General features: G+C 43.8%; 1 long non-coding RNA gene across 10 annotated transcripts in view; it reads right to left on the reverse strand.

Moving 5' to 3' along the window:
• Positions 1 to 2,325: 2,325 nt before the first annotated feature.
• The window catches only part of LOC121089618, a 68,916-nt gene continuing 51,857 nt past the window's right edge, over positions 2,326 to 19,384 (reverse strand). For 3 of the 10 annotated variants that reach the window (XR_005828278.1, XR_005828275.1, XR_005828279.1), the window contains 4 exons: positions 17,238 to 17,343; positions 16,566 to 16,778; positions 4,477 to 16,471; positions 2,326 to 3,342 (listed from right to left, as the gene is read on the reverse strand). This is a non-coding gene — a long non-coding RNA (uncharacterized LOC121089618). Of the gene's footprint in view, positions 3,343 to 4,476; positions 16,472 to 16,565; positions 16,779 to 17,237; positions 17,344 to 17,464; positions 17,648 to 19,384 lie in introns of all 10 variants that reach the window. The other 7 variants (XR_005828283.1, XR_005828284.1, XR_005828282.1 and 4 more) reach the window with 7 other exon arrangements.

Below are 19,384 nucleotides of genomic sequence, written 5' to 3' on the forward strand. Positions count from 1 at the left end.
ATGAAGAAGCTAGAAAACATCATAATTACTACTCAGTGTCCAATATTTTATGCAAATTTCTGGAGAACTATTGATCGTTAACTGGTTTTCAGGCAGTCCTCAGCTTGCCTGTTAGTGACAAAGCATTTTAAATTGTGCTACTAGAACCAAAGGCACAAGGCTAGAGTTACAACGTGATTGACACAACCCTAAAAGCAAGACGGGGCGAAGCAGCTTAGCAGTGTGGTACCTGAGCAGGGAAGCACCCTTAGCGCTTCCCAGCCTGGCCATCAGCGCCTCCGAAGAGCTAGAACCGCTCTGATTCACCTCACCGACCTCAGGCCGGAGGCCAGGCACGGTGGGGATGGGAAGAAAGCAAAGGTGACAGGTCTGCATTGGAGACCTGGAGCAGGGATAAAATAGAAGGCAGTGTGGCTGGCTTGCTGCAGGGCAGGAAGGGGGGTGCTCAGGGGGCCATGGAAGGGACATTTGAAGCTGGGTCTGTGCCAAAGATCTCGTGTCAGACCTTCTCACCTCCTGCCCTCCCTCTTCCCATCCGTCCCACACACTACTAAAACCTATTTTAAAAACTTCTCTCTGGCAAAGTCTGCTTTCTCTTCATGCTTCCCTAGTGCAGATCCCACTGCTTGCTTATCCCTTGGCAGGTGAGATCAGACGCACAGGATCAGGGCTCAAAGGCAGCACTGGGTTTAGGCACTCAAATGATGCACACGCAGGGGGATCGTGGGGAAGCAGCTGCAGCAGAAGGTGAGAGCTGAAGCACAGAAAGTCTGCCAGGAGCTCTTCATAAAGTGGCACAGCTCATAAGGTGGCACACCCCAACCTGCAAAGCATGGCCACAGCTTCTCTCCAAGTTGGAACCCACATTCCCGGTGTGTCCAGACCATAAAATCACAGAGGCTGCGGTGCTGTACCACAAATGACTGGCATAGGGAACTTACGAGTACTTATAAACAGAATAGAAATTAGACATGTAGGACACTTTGTTCATTTTTAATAACATTCTAATTGCTTTCATCAGGTTTTCCAGTACCATCTCTGCTGTTATCAATCACGACTTCATCATAAAAACTAAATTTGAAAATAGAATGAGAACTTGCCTGCCAAAAAATCATAGCCTACATCTACCCCAGTGTCTACCCTGAATATTAAACAACAGCCAGGCCCAGGCAGTAGAAGTGGTGCTCTGTCATCTCCCTGTTAAATCTCTGCAACTGCCCTTTGGTGCAACCTTGGTGTAGAAACCCTTAGTGGAAGGCAAGATGAAGGGTCCTTTCCAAAGCAGGGACCTCACAGTGTACGGGATGGTTATCACCTTCCCAGGTGGGGGGAAGCCTTGCGAGAGAATGGCGTGCAAGGCAGGGGCAAGGTGGAGGCTCCTGAATACAGCAGCAAGGGCAGAAGAGTTGGCAAAGCGTGGGGGAGAAAACTGGGAAGGTCAAGCAGATGAGATCAAGACAGGGCAGAACCTGGTAGCACCTTTCTATTGCATAAGGGACCAGACAGCAAGTTGTGGCTAAACTGTGCTTGGAAATCCAATGTTCCTTGGCTCCTGCTTTTACACCCATCACAGATCTACGTCCTGGATGTTGCAATACAATCGCCTTGTAGTAACGCACAGTACATTGCCCTTCGCTGGGCTGTATTCCTGGTGAGCACATCTGAAATATCCAACAACAAAACTGAAGTCACTTACTCACCGTAACAGGATCGTATTTCCCTCTAGTCTCATTCAGTTTCTGCTACTGTCTTGATATGTGGTTTCTTCTACAACAAGGTGACTGATTTTGCCATTTTAACTCGAACTCATGCTCAAGAACCTCCTTGTTGAATGTTTAGCTGAACAGCTTTTTGAAATACCTCAAGTGGCAATCTCTTCCCATCTCCCACCTCAAAAGTGCAGTGTCCTCCCAAAGCCGTTTGGGTGCCCAGATAGTCAAGCCGAGATTTTTTTCATGCCACTTTTCCTTTCCTCTGGTTTTATCAGATTCTCGTGGTTGTTTCTGCATTTGTCGTACCCAGAAGGACATCGCTGCTCCGCTCGGTGGGCCCGCAACTGACCAGGAGCGGAGCTGTGACCTGCCAGTGCTGGGGACAAAGCAGGCTGGTGCGCAGCCGGAAACTCCCCTGGATTTTAATTCAAAATAACTGAAATGTTTTCTGTAGGTGTTTTCTTTAGGTGATGGCTTTCGTTCAAGCTGAAATATTTTATTTCATTAATGCAAACTCGCTGCTGTGTATTTTATTAAAAGATAAAGCTTATTGTTATGCTTTTATTAAAATATTGTATTAAATAAACCAGTCTTAATAATAGACATTTCCAAGTGAACTAATCAAAACATTATGGCAAGTTATACCACTGAAACTAATGAGGTCATTCACACATTTATGTAGTGGAATTATAATAAAAAAATCAGCCTAGGAAATAATTGTAGCTATCTCCAATCGTGTAAGTATGCAGTGAATACAAAAACAATACTAAAAAATTCTATATAGAGTGTAGAAAATCAGGAAATAGTAGATTATGTAAATACACTTCTGACCACTGAGGTAGGTGGGAAAGGTAGCATTCACATAAAACAGAAAACAAAGTCTTTCAATATAATTAAAGCATATATGAAATACAAGCACAAAGCTGTGGACAAGTAACCTCAGCTGTGGGATCCTGGGACCCTGACAGCAAGCTGCTGCTGTTGTCATCTGTGTCCCCTCCTCTCCTGCCTTGCACGGGCAGCCCCACGTTCACCCGCACTCCCTCGTTTCCCCATACACATTCTGTCAATCTCGTCCCCCTTCATTTTCTGCTGCCTCCTTCTCTTCCTCACCACTCATTTTCACTCCTGTCCCAGCCCATGATTCCCATTCAGGCTATTCACACCCTGCATCCTCTTTTGACCCATCCCAGTCACCCACCTTCCTACGGCTCCCTTTCTTCTCCCCCACCCTTCATTTTCTCAGGAATTCCTACCTCCCCTCTAGGACAGTTGTATTTTGAAGCTGCCTGAGCCTGCAGCCTGCCCTTGCACCCACAGCCCTGTGAGCCCACCAACAAAGGCCAGCAACAGTCTTCCATACCTCCTGGAGCTGTGTCCATCCATCTCCCCGCTCCTCCTCACCTCCATCTTTTGTTTCCTGCAGTCACCTACAGCGACAGGTACTCTGAAATCATCTTTTCTTCTTCTCCATTCACTCCTTGTTGCCTTTCCTCAAGTGGCTGGCTTGGTGCCATTAATGACCTGCTGGGCCCTTAATCTCTTCCACAGTTATTAACCAAGCCGCGTGAGGAAGGGTCAGGAATCAATGTGAATATGAAATCCAGTCTCCTCCAGGTCCAGGACACGACTGTAAGAAAGGGCAGACAGAAAGGCCCCAATGACCTCATTCCATGCGAACCCCTCACCCCCCACACTGCTAAACCCCAATTCCTAACATGAGACCTGCAGCACAAAGAGCAAAAACTACGTGTATCCCATGGAAAAGAACTGGTGGTATAAAAATTACAACAACAGGAAAACTTTGACGGAAACATTTTGTGCAAATCTGGCTTCAAGTTAAAGTGATGCTGTTGGCACACCGGACCTGGCAGAGATCTAAATTCCACCAAGTCCTACAGCCTGGTATCTCTGTCAGGCTCTGAGGACAGCTAGCGCTCAGCCTGGGCTTAGGCTGTGTGTGGATTGCCACCCAACTTTGCAGCCACGGTGTCTGAATCTTTGTGAAATGAACGTCAGGGCCTCAGCCCGTGGTCTGCTCGTTTGCCGACCAGCGGCACCAGAAGGTGAACAGGGAGCTGTGCTGAACGCCAGAAGCTCAGCAGGTAGCCAGGGGATGCAAGGCTCTTGAAACACCAGCACTGCCTGGGGTCCCCCCCGGGGTCCCTCCCTCCCTCCTCCCTCCCTCCTCCCTCACCCCAAAACTCGTGACAGAAGTGGTCAAGCAGATGCCCCACCAGCAAGCGGCTCTTTCCCAATCTCGGAACCCTGGATGTGGGGGCACCTACGGGGCGCACGGCACAGCAGGGCAGCTGTAGCCATTGTGTCGAGCAATCTGAGGTGAAGAGCAATTTCCTTATGACCCTAAATCTGGAGAGTGGTTTAACCTGGAGTCTACAAGCAAGCCATGCCACACCTGAAAGCTGAGAGGTCCACCAGTAACCTCAGGACCCCTGTCTTAGCTCCTAATCTAAGGAGTACATGTATTTCCTCCATGCAGGCTTTGGGCCTGACTACGAAGGCCAGCAACATTTTTGGTTGAATCTGGAAAATTCTGCCATGTGGGTTCCCAGTGTGGCTCTGTTGTGGATGGACAGGTGAGTTACCCACGGTGGCAGACTGCTGCTCCTCTATCTCAACTGCAACACTAGCTGCATCACCTTACAACTGCTCATTGCCATTGTGCACAAGGACACAAAAATATTCCTTGAAAATAAATGCAAACCATGACTGGATAAACAACTCATAGCTCAATGTCACTTACGTCTCTGTGTTCCCAGGTCTCGGTGTGCCAGATATCCCACAACTGCAATACCATAGGCAGAAGACAATTGTTTTAATTGATTTTTATTGGCAGAATCCCCATCTGCAGATTGAAATTCCTGCATAAATGGTAAAACAGATCTCTTGGCAAAGGACAGAGAGATTGATTTAGCAATTGGGAGCTAAGAAAGAGGAGAAGAAACTTCCTCTTGAGGGAAGAAAACTGGGAAACAAATCTAAAACTACATTAGAAAACTCTTCTCCACAGGTACCAAAACAAAAACCAGTCAGACGCCCCACCTGCCTCCTTCCTCTCCCCCATTAAGGACCAAGGACGGAGAGGCAGGTATACTCACAGCAATTAGAATTAAGCAAACAAAACAAATTGGAGAGGTCACGAGTGTGTTACCCAAGCGTAAGAACAGGCCTCTTGCATCAGCATTTAGTGGGCCAGCATGTGAGAATGATGGATGGAGAGCCTGGGGGAAGGGAGATAAGGAAGTGTCCTCACTGCTGAAGCCCCCGTTGAGTTTGATTGGAATATGTGAGCAGGAGACTTGCAAGGAATATGGAGCTGATAATCAAAAACATGACAGGGAAACAGATGTTGCCTGCTTTGGAGACTCTCCTTGCACATTCAACACAATGGAAAGGGCTCAGATAATAAAACAGAGAGGATCCCAGCAAGAAATATAGCGTGCTGACACTTTTATGACCTGAGATGCTTACAAAATACAGAAATGGCGTTTTGTTTGCTTTCCATGCGCAGCTTGATATCACATGCTCAGCTCTCTCTGCTGCCACTCGGAGTCAGGAAGGACGATATATTTTCCTTTCCAGATAAACCTAGTGATTCTAGTCAGGTGCAGAAAGCAAATAAATTACATAAGAAGACTTTCTGTATCTATTAATCAAGAGGCTTGTCATTTTCCAGGCCTTGATCCACATGAAAGAGAGGAGGGGGAGGGGACCGAGGACGAAGGGAGGATGTGGAAGAAAGCAGAGAGAAGATTCTTGCTGGAGCTGCTTGAGAGGTTTCTCATAGCACGAAGGGCCACAGCATAGACAAACACACTGAAAAACAACTCCCTACCCTCTCCTTTTGGAGTTTTCCTCTGCAAGCCAAGGGGATGCAGTCCAAGAGGAGGAATGCACGAACCAGAAATCTCCCATTATGCTTTTGCAGCAGTTGTTCTAACATTTCCTTCTTCTTTTGAATGTTGAGAGGAAAATTCCCTGCCGCTGAAAAAAGGACACACATTCAACACCTTGCCTTCACGTACGTCCCCACAGGCCATGCCCCATGCTTCGAGGTGCCCTTCCAGCACCTAGCCAGGTATTTCTGGAGTAGAGCAAGCCAGTCATGAAGCAACAGCGATGGCTACTTACACAGATAAAGGAGGAGACAATTTTCAGACCAGTCTGCAATAACTCTATCAAGTAGAGAGATACGATGGTAGTTTGCCTGAGAAACTGGCTCTGTTTCACTCTCTGCAACTGACTTCACATGTAGCATTCAAACAAGACTCAGAATAACCTTATTAAGGCCATCATATCTACTTTCTTCCTTGGATTGCTGTGAATGTAAATCAATTAATATTTATGGCAATTTTGAGATCTTCCAAGAAAACAAACTAGAAAAGAATAAAATTACTGTATGGAAGGACTGAATTATTGCTGCAGCCCAAACATGAATCAGAATAATATCCCACATGGAAAACTGTCAGGAAAGTTCTTGAACCAGGAACCTGGTTCACAGCCAAAGAATAAATCTGGTTCTCTCTGAATCAACTGCCTGAGAAAATCTGTCTACACACTGCTAGATAGGCATGCAGCAACAAGATGGGCAAAGCAATTTTCTCTCTGAGGATTCTTACCAGAGCTAACAACCTTGGCTTGGGGAAGCTGGTCTCTCTACGTTCCCTCTACCATTTGTGACAAGAAAATGGCTTTTCCCAGAGGCAGCTTGGAGGACTGGAGCTTGGGCTCTTCTGCACTGCTTCCTGGAGCTGCCTGTACAACCGCGTGGCTCTCACCTGTCTGATTTCTGCACAGAAATGGGCAATGAAACAGTTAGTGCCCACAGCTGAAGTATTATTTTGCCCATGGATGTGGTGGAATCACTATCCCTGGAAGTGTTTAAGGAACGCAAGGATGTGGTGCTTAGAGGCATGGTGTAGCGGTGGACTTGGCAGTCCTGGGTCAATGGTTGGACCTGATGATCTTAAAGGTATTTCCAACCTAAACGATGCTATGATTCTGTTATTGTGATTGCAGCAATGGTTCTAGTTTTGGTGTCCACACCCATGTGAGCATGGCAGAAATTGGAAGGGGTTCAGAAAACAATTTAATGACTAATACGAGGTCAGGAATAACTGCTGTATAGTAAGGAAGGCAGACAGACGCAGCTTACCCAATCGGCACTTTAGAAGGGATTTCACCTTACCTACAAGTACCTATGTGGGGAAGAGGTATCTGATAAGGAAGTGGCCTTTAATTTAGCAAGAAGAGACTACAAGAGTTACAAATTTGGATTAGAAGGCATTTGTAATTAAACACTGAAATCACCTACTGGGAGACATGAGGGATTTTCCATTACAAAAATGCTTTACATCAAAACTGAAAAGATTTGCAAAGGATATGCTATAACTCAACCACAGGCTACTAAAGTAGCTAAAAAAAATTCTGAGTCCTTTTGTTTTATTACTTTGATCTTAAATCCTCTAGAGACCTACAGTTTTTTGCAACTTCCAATAACCTCTTAGTTTGTTGGCAGTCTCTGCACTTGGTAATATTATCAACATATTCAAGATCAACCAAAGATGATTCAGTAAGTTTTACTCCTACTTTAACATCTGTTGTCAGACAGTCAATGGGAACACTGAAAATACCGGCTAACAAACATTCTTCTGGCACATCGCTGTTGAAAGTGAGTCCAGAAGACATCCGTCAAGCCTTTCATAATTAATGGCAATGCAGTTAAGTTTCCTAACTGGATACCTTAACTCCTCAGGCTGGGGATACATCTCTAGATTTACATTCTGACTTGCTACATTTATACGTTCTGTGGGTCCTGACAGCTAGAACAGAATACCAACCACAAAACCTTCTTCTCATCTGCATTCCTTGTAGAGATATTTTGTTTGTCTATGGCCTCAAGTTGGACCAGGGGATGTTTAGATTGGATATTAGGAAACATTTCTTCACCACAAGGGTTGTCAGGAACTGGAACAGGCTGCCCAGGGAAGGGGTGGAGTCACCACCCCTGGAGGAATTTAAAAGATGTGTAGATGTGGTCCTTAGGGACATGGTTTGGTGATGGGACTCAGCAATGCTGGACGAGTGTTGATCTCGATGATCTTAAAGGTCTTTTCCAACCTAAATGATTCTATGATTTTAAGTGTTGCTCTCACTTTCATTATATTTCCTGTTCTGGAGGAATCCAGTTACTTAATTAATAAACCTCCCCTTTAACAGTTTCTTCTACCTTAGGAAAACCTTCATGAAGTACCTCCTGTAATATAATGCCAAAGTATTCACAGCATTAAAATGTATCCTCCCAATTCCTTTTCGGTTGGAGCTCATATAACGTTATCAAGAGGGGAACAGAGGAGCAGCTAATCACTGCACCGATCTGGGCGTTAATAACATTTACAAAGAGCTGAGAGGGCAGGACAGCGGTGTTTGAGGACAGCCAGCAGCCAAGGTGTCCCTTAGCATGGCATCACTCCCCAAGACGGTGCAGTGTGAAGCTGACCTTGGCAGTGGCATGCTGGCTTGCAGAGGACAACCGGGCTATGTGGTCTGCACTGCCCAGGCTCAGTGTGGCTCAAAGTGGCCCGCCTTTCCCCCAACATGTCGGGCATGCTCTTGAGATGCCTGCAGCATGAAGCAGTCCCATTCTCTATTCGTTCTCTAATTACTGGTAGGTCTTGAAGTGCCAAGTGTCGTTCAAGATGGCAGGTAATTAATACATACCCTGTGAGACTCAGTAAGGTCCTCAATCTACAGATATCCGTTTTTCCAGTAATCCCAGCTCCTCGCTCAAATTTTCTTCCATTTTCTGTGGAGGTCCCTATTATTCTAAATGATTTTAAATTAACTAACAGGAGCTGGGATGAGAAGATGCATGATTTGCAGCACTAAAAAAATCATTATGCAAAATGTGTGAAGAATTTAGAGATGAGATATATAGATGAGATATAATATAGAGATATGAGACAGGGTAGCATCACAACGTGAATGTGTCAGTACAGTGAGCATCAGCTTCCAGGGCTGACCACACAAACCGGGGATTCCTTCTGGTCTAGGCTGTGCTATGCCATCACTGTTGACTATCAGTGGTTTGCAACAGAAGATGGCATTGAGGGTGGTTACACGTGATCACCTTCTGTTCCTGTTTCATCTTCTGGTAGGCCATAACGGGACCATCACACACCTGTGGAGCATGAGTGACGGGCTGGGAGGTGCCCATTCAGCTATGCATTTGCAATGGGTGGAAATTCTGCCACAAAATGGGGCCCAGGTGGAAAGCCTGTGAGAACCTACGGATAACTGTCACACACCAGGGTTGGGGTGCTGCACCCTGCTGAGCCCACACAGCTCCTCACGCTCTGAAACCGACACAACCACCCGACAAAAGCAAATTACATCGTAGAACGTAAGTTTTAATTCTCCACATTGTAGACATGTCCACCACACTAGATGTGGCTGTTTATAACATGATGTCTTTCATTTTATTTGTTTTATACAGTAGGTACCCTATGCTGCTCAGGCATACCCCACCAAAAAAACCCCAACAACCTAGCATGGTTTTGCTCTGCATTTAATCTCCACTTTCCCTCTTCCACTCCAACCTTCACAACCGCAGCATGTTTTTTCCATGCTGCATGTACTGTGTGGTCCTAACAAATAAGGCTAACTGGGTCTCCTGACATCCGTTTCACTTGTAGATTTTACTAGAAAGTAAAGACAAATTATCCGAAACATTTCTCTCTATACAAGTCCTGATACTCACCCTTTCCATACGCTCAAAGGCTTGATTTAAAAGTCCTTAAGTACTAAAAAATCCCCCATGTCTCTAAATAAGTTGCTTCAGTAGTTAGCTAACTCCACAGCTATGCACATGCTTCATATCCAGTCTCAATTTGACCAGATTTAGCTTTCAAACACCGGGCCTCTTGTGCCAAAGCTGTAACCCGTCATACAACATATGCATCCTATTGATTTTCAAAATCTAAATAGTATTTTTGTGGCCCAGCTCTTAAACCTTGGGAGATTTAGCACCTCCACTATACAGATGGAGGTTGATGCCTTATTAATAAAGACTAATGCTAACAGAAATTTTTATAGAAGACTCATTTTTCTAGAGGAAGGGTTCATAAATGTGAAATGTGATTGGGCTGGAGCACCTCTGGCTCTCACAGGTGTCTATTCCAAAGAGAACTAGCAGGCATTATTGTTGCTGATTCTGAAATTGTCTTGGCTAACACGTGTGGATCCAGCACTAAGGAATCTTGAACTTTCTTTTTTTTCCTATTTTTTTGGTAGCTAATATATGTGAGATCTTTTCCAGCATGATCGCAGGGGAGTGTGACCAGCCTGTCGCAGCAGTAAATACTCATCAGTCCACATGAGCCATAAACGATGAAGTTCAGAAGAGCACCAGATTCCCACTTATGCATCCAACAGACAGAATTCACATACTTCCACCCTGCGCATCTGATGTTCATTCCCAGATCAATATTTTCCTCACTTCTCAAGGAAACTAGCCATATCTGCACCCAGGTCCTCTGCTGGGAAACTACCCGGGCTGGGGACAACTGTTTTTGAGACTTCTTTCTGATCATGGAACATGATCTGACCGCATTTCAAAAATGCTTAATTCCTGTTTGTTTCTAGATTATGAAAACAAGTTCTGTCTGGTGTTTAGGGTACCTTTTACCAAGACACCTCGACCTTTTGGAAAGACATCACATCTTAATAGACAGATTTCAACTGATGTACTGTCTACCACAGAACTGCAGAAAGGTCTGGAAAGGAAACTCAAGGATTCCCATCACCATTCATATGAAATTTGGTGACGTGGTCTTCTTTACAGTGAGAAAATGTCATCCTGGTCAGTTCATACAAGTGGAAGCTAAGTGTGATGCAATCCTTAAATGTATGTCCATGCAGAAGAGATTTCCAGCAAGACAGAAGAATGTAAAAGGGAACCCAGTGACCAGAAACTGAAGGAAGAGAATTTCAGACAATAAATAGGGTATACATTCTTGTCCATTGAAAATAGCCATTGAAGCCACTTACCCAAGCAACTCTTCACCAGTTGAGATTTTCAAATAAAATAAAAAAGAACTTATTTCTAAAAGCTCATTTAGAGATAAAGCAGAAGATACTGTTCTATTGATAGAACCACCAAGTGCAATTGCTTGGCCTATCTTATGGAAAAGCCTAGACTGTAAGTACTGTAGTGGTTCCTCTGGGCTTTAAGATCTCTGAAAACATCATCAGTGCCTTGTGTTCACAGGGGCTTAGTCTTTGTTTTACCTCTTCTGTTTTTAATAGGTTGATTTTCAGCTTTTAGCCACATGCAGCTTCTTTATGTCTAAGTGTCTCTCTTCTTGTGTTAAGCAGCTTCCTTCTGCATACAGGGCATCATCAATGGAAAAAAATTGCTCTTTTTAAAAAATACTTATCCAGACAGAGAGCAAAATGTGGTTCTATTTAGCCCACTGAGATGATGACATTTTCCTCTCACATAGCTTTCTCAGTAAGTGAGGTTTCAACATCCTCCTTTGACAGAAGCGGGAAAACAAACTTTCAGAGAACCTGCCGAGATCTCACCAGCTGGCAGATCCCCACTGAAAGTGGGTTGGAAAGCTCACTTTGGCTTCCTTGGGCTACAAAAGGGCTGGTGGGTGTGGGAGTGATGAGTGACCAAGGGGGTATGGTTTATGTTCAGAAAACTTAAAACACGATTGTACGGGGGTGTGGGTGATGTCTTTATTAATGCCTGGATGGGTTAGACATTAAAAAATCTAAGGGAGATAGAACGTGCAGTACCAGTGAAATCAAAGTGTGGGCACTGTACATGACAATCAAGAAGCATTTCTTCCCAGCAAGACCTATCATTTTTAGATTAATGTGGACTCCTGAGCTTTGCTGGCAAGGTCAGGAGAGGCCCTACATCCCAACAGTTCAGCGCCTCATTCCCTGCGTTGTGCTGCCTTACATCAGTTGTCAATGTGCAAGCCCATGTGAAACACATGTAAAATGTGATCACTCATTTTTGACGTGTTTCACTTTACGTCCTGGCCGCAACGTAGCAATGGATGGTTCTCCATAGCCTAAGGAGCTTTCACAAAAATAAAACCATTCTTCTTCCTCCCCATCCACCTCCTCCCCAGTAATTTCTCCACCTAAAGATTCAAACAGTGAGCATGTGAGAGACACAGCTTTTCTGACTGGGTGAGAAATGTGACATCCAAGTTTTGTTCGTTTTCTGTCAGGGTCTACAGCTTATCTAAACAGTTTGCAATTACCCCAACTAACACCTCTGGGAAGCCAGAGCTAAGGTTGCATATGCCGCCTGTCATTTAGGAGCTTGATAAAAATATAGATAACGTTGCTTAAATAAAATGAATCTGAATTGTAAGAAATGGGAGGTAAGATTACAGATAAAATATGTTGGGAAGGACAGAAATGCAGAGTTAGCAGGGAATGCAGAGTTCTCTGGAGTATGGCTTTGAATATTGTGTATCTACACAGGAGATCACAGCACCTGTTAAATTTAATACATATTAAATCTTGTCATATCTTATATATCTGGGCAAATGTAGCATACCTTCATATTTTACTGGCAGCTTACAACTCCCAGATTTCAGTTTATGTTACATAAAGTATGTAGTCAATTCCCAATGAAAAGCTGATTTAAAGGGCACCACTGGGGATTGTAAGGAGATTAAATTGTTTTAATATTTTCAGTACATGGAAGGGGGAATTTAAATGGGAAGTTGGGAATCCTTGTTCCTTATGTGAAACGTAAAGGTCAAGATTTTGCCATAGATACAAGAGCTGGAAGATAGTTTTTGGTTGCATAGATGTCCATGTGTCCTGGATGGGTGCTTGAGTTGTCCTTAAATCACACACAATGCACACTGATGGCTCACCTTGTCAATGTACGGAGGGGCTGCAAATCTGTGTGGGTTTTTTTCATTATTATAAATGGGAGATGTGCAATGAGACAAAAGCAGATGAAAGGTTGTCGAGATCTTGAACTTTCTGGGGGTTTAGATTTTTAAGTTACCTCATTAAACTTCCCTTTAAACCTAGTTATTTTAAACTGTAATCTTTCACCATTATTTTTCATTCTTCACATATGAATAATATTTTCTATTATTTTAATCTAATTTAGATTGTTGGAGCGCTGTTTTTTCTGTGGAAGAAATGTCACCTCTTTCTAGAATAAAACTAACTTTGTGCAAAAGCCAGTGCAAGACCTAATTTAAATACCAGTGTGGGACACGAGGACTATGCTGGCTGCAGTGGTCAGATTCTGCCCTTATGGTCACACTGTTCTCCTCACAGTGCTGCATCATGCTGCCCATCATTGCCAACTTGTCCATCACAAAAAATTCATGCAAGCCTTGCTTCTAGGTTAACCCCTCACAAAGCTCTAGCCATAGGGTGTATATAGCATTATACACACTACTCGTGAGTTACCACAGTTTTTGAATGAGAGAGAAGGAAACAGGAGCAGGAAAGGATGGAGAGTTTCCTCTCCACTCTACTCACTCTCATGATAAAACAAAACACATCCTATGCTATTTTATGCTTTTTTTTTTAGCATAGTCTATACCCTGTCAAAGCACTATTTCCTCTACTTCTGATAGGAACTGAGCACGCCAAGAATAAAAATCACACCCCTAGCTTACTGCTTGCATGGGGAGAGAGCACCTGTGACCTGAGAAGCTCAACGACAGCTGACAAAGCCTTCTGAACCTTTGGCTTGATGGCATTATCATGGAGGAAAACTGGAATACACAGCTCCAATGACCTCCGCAGTGCTTATCACTGCTTGGGGAAATTGCCCCACACCCACTGAGAATTCAACGTATGCTATATCCGAGAAGGGAAGCTACAAAAAATGTTACGTGTGTCACAGCTGGCTGAGGTGGGCTTCTTTAGGCTCATAAAAATCGGCAAGCGAAGTCCTTACGGCACCTGTAGGGTTTTATTCAGCCTAGCTAATAAACTTTTGCCAAACTAGTCATAGGCACCAGTCATTGATGAAATTATCTGATTAAAAAACTGTAAAATAGGACTACAAAAGATATTGGTGTAAATAATTAACATATTTGCCTGGAAAAACATTGTTAGGAGTTAATCAAAACTATTCATAAATCCATACTGAATTTAACCATTCTACAGAGATTTTTTGTGAGGAGGACAGGAAAAAAAAGAATTTCAACATTTTCTTGATAAGAACTTTGATTTTTCTACAAAATATGTTGTTTTAAAATGGGACTACAGTTAGTATTCTTAAGAATAAAAACCAATTCACAAAATTGAAATTAATTCTCTGCCTTGGCACTGCACAAAAAAAGCATCTTGAAAGAATTTTTTATTTTTCTGGGAAAAAAAGACCAATTTGTATTGGAAAAAAAATATTATTTCAGTATTATCAACTCAGAATTCAAACTGAAAAACCACTTACTGATAAAGCCCTAATGTGACACATTCAGCAACCAGCACTCAGTAAACGGTTGTAAAAAAGGTTGGCATTGACAATGGGTGGCGTTGGCGCAGTTTGGTCAGCGCTCTGCCGGGCTCATAAGCCTCTGTTCCTGCGACTGAGAGGTAACGGGTAATCACTCGGGAGGTTCTGCTTCGGAACACATCATAGGTCCATCAGGCAGGGAAGGGGGAAAGACGACCGACCGAAAAGAACTGCCCCTTTTACTCATTTTACTCTGTGTGTGCCTAGAAGAACCAGAAAACCTAGAGTCGGTGGAGAAAACCTATGGTCTTGGCAGATCTGGAATTTTCCAGCCCATGTTGCTTTTGAGTCAAGACAAGCCCAAAAAAAAGTAAACAAAAAAAAAGGCAAAAAAAAAAAGACAAAAAAATTTTAAAAAATCTGTTTAAAATAATGCATCAGTTTCTATATGAATCCAAAACTGCCTCATCCAATTTGTCTCAGATTTTCCAGAAAACTTCTGCTCTGACATGAGATCATATATATGAAATGTAAGACAGACTGGGTTGCAGTTTTGGCAAAGCTGGGGAGGAAGACAAATTGGATTGTATTTCTAAAAAGAGAGTTAGGGTCTCATCTTTGAATTATCACCTATTTAGGCAAGTCCTGCCACTCGTGACACTCTAATCGTTAGAAATTATTAAAAGCGCAGTAAATATGTTACTGGGAACTACTTTGCCCTGGCAAAGAGATCACAGAGCATGTAGGAGGAGGAGACGTAAGGAAAACAAGGATGTGTGGGGAGACCACAGAGAATAAAGAGGAAGGAGTTACAAAAAGCTTGTGAGGATGCTGTGTGCAAGGAAGAGCTGCCAGGGAGCACAGGGGACTGTGGTGTAGGAGGAGTTTAAGGACCACAGGGGATGGTGAAGTACAGAAGGGGAAAAACAAAGAGATGTTGAGACTGGGGAGGTGAAGAGCCTCCTGAGGAAAGAGAAGGAAATAAAATGTAATTTTCCTGGAGTCATCTCAAATCAGAGAGGAGGGAAAGACAGTTTATGCTGTTGCTGGCAAAAAAAAAAAAAAAAAAAAAGTAAAAAAGTGGATAGCCTAATCACTTGGGTGGACTTGGACTTGGGACACCCATCCTCCAAGCATTTGTACTGCAGGAGAGCTCCAGCACCGCTGCCCACCTTGCTGCCAGCTCCCTCTGCACTGCAGGGGAACTACCATCGCTCCCCGGCCAAATGCACCCCCGTGCAGGCGTTGTTAATGGTGAACTATGCTTTCAACGTAACCCCAAAGCAGCTTACACTGTTTGAAACATGCATAAGGATACCTGGGCTACAGAAAATCAGGTAAGGTCATCCAGTTGTGCTTTCAGTGTACTGAAGGTCACCACCTTAAAGACATGAAACACTTCAAAATAAAATAAATAATGATAAACTACAGCACCCAGTAACAGTCTGCCACAAAATAATTCTGAGCTTGAACATCCCCCCCCCCCCCCCCAGCTCCTGTCTTAAACCCCTTCGAATGCCTCGGGATAATGGCTTTTATTACTTTTTGTCCTGATTTCATTTTTCCTTTGCAAAGAAGAAAATCTCTGTTACTTTTGGAAAGACGCTGGAGGGAACCTGAGGTGTCGTGGCGCTCACTGCCAGAAGCACATCTGAAGGCAGCCTACTTGGCAGGAGGAAAGCGACTGGCCCTGCCTGTCAGCTGCATGTGTTTCCTGGTCTTTCTTCTCCCTAGCATTACCACATGTCCCAAAGTACGCTACAAAGCATTCGCAGGAACTGCAGGCTTCCCACCCAAACAAAAACGCCAAAACCAACGCTGCAGTTCAATGTGCACGGCGAATTATGGAGCCCGGAGGTGGGTTGCTGCTCCACAGCTGACACAAGTGGTTAAAACATTTGAATTTTGCACTTTTTTTACGGGCAAGAGGGAGCAGGGAGGAGGTTCGGTTTATTTTTTCCCCTCATCACTCTGCCTTTTGAGGGGAGAGCCAGGACTATGGGCATTTAGGTGATGTCATCTGCTAGACAGCTGCCATATGGAGAACATGAAATGGAAGTTTTCTACCCAGCTCCTGGCAAACCTGCAGCAGATGCCATGTGACTGCTCAAAGCAGGACGCTGAGATGCAACAGGCGTGATCCTCATCCTGTAAAACATTCCAAGGGGCCACTGGCACAACCCAGGCGGCGGATCCGTGGGCAGATGTTTCATCCCAGCAGCTCTCTTGCAGCCTGCGTCTCCTCCAAGGGCTGGTGTCCAGGGAAGGACTACATTGGCTGAAAGAAAGCAGAACACAGGGCCTTAAAATGAACATCCCAAGTCACCAAAGCAGGCAAAAATCGCACCATGTAATCCTTTTAAAATATTTACCAGCCCTGTCTTAAAGTTTGTTCAGCTTCCAGTTTCCATTATTCCTACTGTTGCTTTTCCTCATTCTCCCAATTCACAGCACACATTTGCTCAGAGCCATTTGTTCTTGTGCCAGGATGGTCACTCTGCTTGGATTGCTCTGCTGTACCCCACTGCTTGGCCCTGGATTATGCGTAGGGAACATGAGCATCTTCTTCCTGGTCTTCTGCACGGCTGAGTCAAAAAAAAACAAGTTGTCTTGGTGTCCACACGTAAGACAGGCTTCCTATTCACAGACACTCCAGCAGGCATCCTCGGCAAATTTACCTCCAGTTCAGCCTTTGCCAGGCACGAGCTGTGTACTCACTGAACTCTGCTATCACAATAGTACAGAAATGTCTCAATACACTCTAGGATGAGGTTTGTTTTCTCCACAGTCATAGTGCACCAGTGACTCACAGCCAACCTGCAAGCAAGCAAAACCTCTTACCTCGCTCTGCCCTCCCCTCTCTACGCACCAACATTCATGGCCAGCTGCTTTTTCCTGGGTCAGTCATGACCTTTTCTGTGCTGACGATGTCCCCAGCTCCATGCCATCAGCAAAAGCTGCACTGCTTTCTCACGTTTTGTACATTACTGAAACCAGCCGATGAGATCCGTCCCACCTCCACAGGCTCCCACACCGCTCCTTACCCAAGAAGGTTTGTCCTGGGAATCACTAGGGTTTAGGTACAACATGGAAAGATGTCCAGCCAGAGAACCCAGCATCCAAGAGAGAAGGGAACTTGAACTACGGACCCTGTAATGCAATAGAAAAGCTTATTTTAATAATGAAAAACATTTCCAAAAAAAATCAAAATGAAACATGATTTGGGGATGTTGAAATGTTGTGTTTATATGAAGATGTCAAAAAAATTTACCTTTCTAGGTAAAGCCTTTCAGAACTTCCACTGCAGAAAAGCGGATGGTCCAAGCATTTGATATGCTAATGTTCAGGCAATTTTTAGAAAAATGTATTACCTAAATATTTCTTTCCGTTCATTACTAAAATTCAAAATGAAGGTCACTTTTGGATCAGCCACATCAGACTCAGAGAGATTCAGCTGGAACACAAATGTTAATATATTTATGCACCAAATTAGACAGGTGACAGTTGGCACAGTTATCAGTTCATAAGCAAAAACAAAGCGAAAATGCAGGCTAGACTGCAAGGCTGCTCATCAAGAAAAACACTCCCTATCAAAATTACGGATTTTGCAATGAGGAGTAGTATCTGTTGGGATTACAACCTTATTCTCTGTCATAGTAGTTGAACTTTTAACTTGCTGGAGCAAATTGAGAAAAGAGCAAATGTCTGTACCTGTAGCACCCCTCTTGTAGCACTTAAAACTCATGGAATTCAGCTGGTGATTCTCACATCTGCCTGTGTTCTCATGTGGCGTTCCCCACTAGTGTTAATCTGAGTGGGAATCAGCCACGATTTCATCTTGAATTTGAAACAATACAACAAAAAAACCTACATGAAACTATAGACATAGGAGAAGAATTCTGGAAATATGTTTTCTGGCTTTAAAAACTTTCAGGGTTTTTAAACAAAGTTTTCCAAACTGACTTTGCAGAAGAATCAAAACGCATCAAATTGGCTTCTGCAAAATAAAAGCAAAACGTCTTTTGAATGGGCAGGTTGGCATCTTTTATTTTAATTTCCCACGTTTTGCTTTTTCGTTAGGAGGCTATGTCAAAGTGAAAATGCTGTAGATACTATAGACATGATCTATGACGCAGAACAATATTTATAACATGCCTTTAAAGTTATGTAATGCTGAGAACAGAAATGCAATTAAAGTAGAGAGGAGAGGAGAGGAAGTTCTGCACTCTGCAGAGCGTGCTGTCTCATCTTTTAAACGATGCAACATGATGGAAACCAATAAATGTTTCTGCAGAGGTGACTGGTTTCTTGTATGATGTATTGATATGGGAGGAGTTGATCTCAAAGATGCATTTTTTTCAAAATCAATTTTTCAAATTCATTTGGGGAAAACAATGACATTTTCATTTTCTTTGTAAGAAAACTATGTGCTATCTTCCCCATATGTTCTCCGAAGAGTGCAAGCAAAAGAGGGCATTTGGAAGTTATTTTCTAGTTTGTACTAAATTATTTCATGTGTTTCAAAAATAAAAAGCCGTGTTTATGTGCACGGCTATATTGCAGAGAGCCAGACAGCTTCTCAGAGATGGGAACCCAAGATGACAGTGGCATCAGAGACTTTCTCAGGGTGCCAGCTACACCAGAGAGGTGGCTTGTTTTCCACTGACAGAGTAGAGGTAATTAATTTCCTCATTTCACTTTCACAGAGATATTTTTTTTGTATTTGCTTTTCATATAGCAACTTAAATATTTATCTCTCACTAGTTCCCATCTGCCACATTCCCCTCCATGCAACTGTTTGCTTGTGACTGATAAGTACCAGAAATGTGCCAAGTATTCACCTGTGTTAAATGCCGATAGGATACCAGGTATCAGAATTGTTAACCCTTCTCAAAACATATAGAATGTAACTTCAGGGCCATATCCCAAAAGTTCCTTGCCACAAAGCTGCCCACAGATCTTTGCCTTCTAGTGCTCCGAGCAGAGGGCAGATTGATCAGAAGAGCTGCCACCATGCAGCCATGTAACCAGCGGTGCACAGCAGTGCCAGCAGCACTGATGACATCCCCATCGAGAGACGTTCCCCTGCATCCCTGAAGAGTTGTGGCCTGGGTAACTCATGCCGCTGTGCCTCTCCAGCACGGTGTCCCAGACAACTCCTTCACGCCCTGCCACAAAGGACTGGTGGTGA

This window comes from Falco naumanni, chromosome 5 (genome assembly GCF_017639655.2).
Source record: "Falco naumanni isolate bFalNau1 chromosome 5, bFalNau1.pat, whole genome shotgun sequence".
Classification (NCBI taxonomy): domain Eukaryota; kingdom Metazoa; phylum Chordata; class Aves; order Falconiformes; family Falconidae; genus Falco; species Falco naumanni.